Source organism: Harmonia axyridis, chromosome X, assembly GCF_914767665.1.
Source record: "Harmonia axyridis chromosome X, icHarAxyr1.1, whole genome shotgun sequence".
Taxonomy (NCBI): Eukaryota; Metazoa; Arthropoda; class Insecta; order Coleoptera; family Coccinellidae; genus Harmonia; species Harmonia axyridis.
The window spans coordinates 30,817,813-30,822,812 of NC_059508.1; the positions used below are offsets into that span (position 1 = coordinate 30,817,813).

The 5,000-nt window shown below is 47.2% G+C and overlaps 1 pseudogene; it reads right to left on the reverse strand.

The window, feature by feature from the left end:
- LOC123688240 overlaps positions 1–5,000 on the reverse strand; it is a 9,276-nt pseudogene that overhangs the window by 2,968 nt on the left and 1,308 nt on the right.

The window sequence follows — 5,000 nt, forward strand, 5'->3', positions numbered from 1 at the left end:
GCGTGGCTTTTCTCCACGCTGAGCTCAAGATGTCTGCTATCGAAGAAGCTCTGGCACACTGACAGTAATTTTCTGGCAGCCTTGACATCATTTGCCATCAGGAGAATATCATCCGCATACGCCAGACAGCTTATCTTCTGGTCATCAATAGACATTCCAGGTAGTTCTTCCAATTCCTCGATCAGCTCATCCATTATTAGATTGAAGATGGCTGATGACATGGGGTCACCTTGTTTGGTGCCTCTATTAAGTGGAATGGTGCATACTTCTTCTCCGGAACATGATATTGTTGTCTTAGCGTTGTCATAGTTGTTCATGATATACTCGGATGTTGCTTTGTCCAGTCCTTTCCGCTTGAGAGCTCTCTCAATAGTTGAATGGGAAAGGGTGTCAAACGCTTTTTTGATATCCAGAGTGACAATGGAGTATGCTTGTCTGTTCTCTCGGCGATATTTTACGGCGGTATGGAGGGAGATGTTGTTCGCAAATACTCCATCCATCCTCACGAAACCTCTCTGGTGTCCATGGATGGGTACTGTTGCTAGTCTTTCGGCTATAATTTTATTGCATACTCTAAGGAGGAGACTTGAAACGGTGATCGGTCTCCAACTGTTGACATATTGTAGTTGGTCTTGTTTCTTGGGTATGAGAGTTGTTCTGCTGTTTTTCATACAATCAGGCACCTTTCTTATCATCAGCATCGCGTTGTAGAGGAGGACCAGTTTTTGCATTGGGATTTGCTGCAGATGACGGAGGGTAATTCCGTCCGGACCAGCTGCACTCGGCTTAAGTGCTGCAATGGTTGCAATTATCTTTTCTTCGGTTATCGGCTGGTATAATGTTATCTCGTCTGGTTCTTGAGCCGAGATCCACCGATCCGGTTTAGACGAGGAAGAAAAAATCTTTTCATATTCTTCTTTTATTTCTTCATTTGATGGTCTTATAGAGGATATGGCAGGATCTACATCGTCTATTATTTCAGTGGCCAGCTGTTTCTTGTTTTTATTATATTTTCTTTGGGTGGCGCGGAACTGTGCCGCTCTTCTCTTCCGTCGTGAGGAGGGTAAGGCTACCTCTGTGTTGGAGGTGACTGTTGCTTTTTGCCTAGTGCCGTATTTCCCAGCTATCATATTTGCATATTCATCCAATGTGAAATTTTTGTTTTCGCCAGAACATATCTTAGCGGCAAATCTTTCGTCTTCTTCCTCTACTAAAAGAGGCGCAATGTCTAGGATGTATTGCATTACCTCATCTTGTACTATTGGACGAAAGTTTTCGGGTAGGGGTGGTGGTGCAATCAATTCTTCCTCAACTATTTCTGGGTCAGCGTGTGCCTCCTCAATAATGGCATCCAACTCCCTTCGGAGTGTTTGAGCGGCCTCCTCAGCACGCTCCCTTTCCTCTATTTCTTTATATTGCCGATGTCTTATCATTGCATTGGTCCATTCTGCAGTTCTTCTCCTTTTCCTAATCGCCTCCTCAGATCTTCCAGAGAGCCCACTGAGATAGGCCATGATGTTATTGCCTGTATATTCATACTCGGCAGCAGTGAGCTCTCTAACTTCGTCTTCGGTCCAAGGCTTTCTCGCGTTGTTTGCCGCTGTTTCGAGCTCCTCATTGTATGATTGGGGGTGAGCTTGTCGCAAGTGCTGTCGCATTCCCATGTATGTAGAGAAGTTTCGTTGACATAATGGGCACTTTCCCGGATGGTCATCGGGGGCCCCTCTACAGTACAGCCGTTGGTGTTGTGATAGGGCTTTGGCGTTTGCATAAATCTTGTTGTTTTGGCATATGCAGAGTAAACCCGCAGGGGGTTGGGGGGACGGTAACATCTGGGATAGTATATAATACTCAGATGCTTTTAATTGTGGGGTATCTCCGTCCTCTTCCCTACTCTTCTTTAAGAAGCGTGATCTCTTCCGTGCTCTGTTAGTTCCGTTCAGAGGATTAGTTTCTCTTTATCAACAAGCTGATTCGAGTGAACGGGTGCTCCGGAAGGTTAGAGCGCTGATGTGTCGCAGCGGAAATTGGGGTATACATATGTTTATGATCACTTTGACTTTCATTACTCCCAAAACCGCCATGCTCTGCTCTTGAATCCATTTATTGCCTATCCTGGGGCGGCCAAATGAATTTGATCTTATTATTTCATTATCGCCATGAAGTCTATACCCCAGCAATCACATTCCACTTTGTCCGGTCAAAATCCGACAAGCCGTTCAAAAGTTACTCAAGGTGGCATCTGCGCAGGCGCGCACAGTTTTTAAAAGGAAGCCCAAGGTCCCAGCTCTCAAATGAGACCAACAGCACTCAGATCGGATAAGTGGTTCCAAAGTTATTTAAGATCTTATGTGCGCACGCGCAGTTGAAAAATTCCTTGTGAGCGTTAGGCGAGATTTTTTGGATGTCAGCTAAGCCACCAACTCAAAAGGTTATTGTTGAGAGTCTTAATACTTATCATATTCTGGTCCTCCACATCCGGATAATGAGTTGATTCTGGTCATGATGAGCTTTTTCATGAAGTAGACGATGATGTACACCTTGTCCGGTCAAAATCCGATCAGCCGTTCAGAAATTATCCACGGCGGCATCTGCGCAGGCGTGCACAGTTTTCAGAAGAAAGCCCAAGGCCTCAGCTCTCAAACGACACCAACAACACTCGGATCGGATAAGTGGTTCTGAAGTTATTGAAGATTTTATGTGCGCATGCGCAGCTGAAAAATTCTTCACAAGGGCTCCGCGCGATTTTTCGAGTGTCAGCTAAGCCATCATCTTAAAAGGACATTTTTAAGGATCTTACTGTTCATCATGTTCTGGTCCTCCACATCCGGATAACAAGTTGAATCAGGCCAGGATGAGCTTCTTCATCATGAGGACGATGATGTTATGCACCTCTGGAATCTACCACACCAATGATGAAGGAAAAAAGGCATATATGTATGACGCCTGCGCAGAACTTCGTATCTGATGGCACACGTTGTTGGAAGTTGCCTTTAACCGGAATTTTGAAAATCGGCCCTTTGGTTCGGCCGTTATTGTCATTTTTGTACTTGTCCATTTTTTCCGAATGCTAGTATACGTGGAAGGACAACATTTCTGCTGGGGCAGTATATAAGCCGCGATGTTTTGAATTCGACCCGGAGATCGAAGAAACTTCGCAAAAAATTGCCAACAACATCAATTCTCTCGTTTTTCTAAGTTATTTTACGAGGAATATATGATTTGAATGGAAAAATATACCTATGTTTTATTCCATATCTCTGTTTCTACTTGGTTGATGTCGATGAAACAAACTTTGATGGATAGGCTAGAAATCACTGATTTTTTCGACACAAAGTTGACCGCCCAAAACGGCCTTTTTGACTTCGAATTCGTCAGATGAAAAGGGTCATTGAATCCTGAATCGACGATCCGCTGGAAATTTCACTAATTTGTTCATAACTTCCTTAATAACAGACCGATTTGCACGATTCAAACACTATTCGACACAGAACACTTTTATGAACACATCACACTACAATTCACCCCCCAAAACCCCCGTGAACCACCCTTAAACTATCTAGACATCTGGAGCAAACTCCACACGTCTTCTCTGTTCGACGGTTCGAAAGAGAGTCATAGTTACTCCCGCCGTTTACCCGCGCTTTTTTGAATTTCTTCACGTTGACATTCAGAGCACTGGGCAGAAATCACATTGCGTCAACACCCGCTGGGGCCATCGCAATGCTTTGTTTTAATTAGACAGTCGGATTCTCCCAGTCCGTGCCAGTTCTGAGTTGATTGTTAGATGACGGCCGCAGAGATTACCCAGAGCACCCTTGCGAGCACTCACGGGGTCTCGAAGCTTGACGATTCCGCGGGAGGCCAAGACGCGGGACCGAGCTCGGATCAAACGTAACGCAAGCGAAACGCATCACCTCGCCCAGGCCCGGTACGTTAGCCGTGACCCACTTCCCCAACAAGCCCGACACGCCACAATCCTCAGAGCCAATCCTTATCCCGAAGTTACGGATCTAATTTGCCGACTTCCCTTACCTACATTATTCTATCGACTAGAGGCTCTTTACCTTGGAGACCAGCTGCGGATATGGGTACGAGCCGGCGCGACGCCTACACGTGGCCCTCTCCCGGATTTTCAAGGTCCGAGGAGAAGATCCGGACACCGCCGCAAATGCGGTGCTCTTCGCGTTCCAAACCATATCTCCCTGCTAGAGGATTCCATGGAACTCGAACGCTTATGCAGAAAAGAAAACTCTTCCCGGATCTCTCGACGGCGTCTCCGGGTCCTTTTGGGTTGCCCCGACGAACTCTCTTACGAGGGCCCGGTTTAATTTCGGTTCCGCTGCCGGGTTCCGGAATAGGAACCGGATTCCCTTTCGCCCGACGGGCGTGCGTCACGCGTCAAGATGCATAGCATTTCTGCCACCACTTATAAACACGATTAACAACGCCACATCAACATCGGCTTTCGCCTAGGGCTTAGGATCGACTGACTCGTGTGCAACGGCTGTTCACACGAAACCCTTCTCCACCTCAGCTCTCCAGGGCCTCGCTGGAGTATTTGCTACTACCACCAAGATCTGCACCGAAGGCGGCTCCAGACGGCCTCACGGCCAGCCCTTCTGCGCTCACCTCCGCGACCCTCCTACTCATCAGGGCTTCATGACCGCCCCGAAGGGCGACCGCACATGCCACTGACGGCCGAGTATAAGCACGACGCTTCAGCGCCATCCATTTTCAGGGCTAGTAACTTCGGCAGGTGAGTTGTTACACACTCCTTGGCGGATTCCGACTTCCATGGCCACCGTCCTGCTGTCTTAAGTTACCAACGCCTTTCATGGTATCCCATAAGCGTCGATTTAGGCGCTTTAACTCGGCGTTTGGTTCATCCCACAGCGCCAGTTCTGCTTACCAAAAATGGCCCACTTGGCACTCTGATCCGAAATCTCGCGGCTTCACATTCAAGCAAGCCGGAGATCTCACCCATTTAAAGTTTGAGA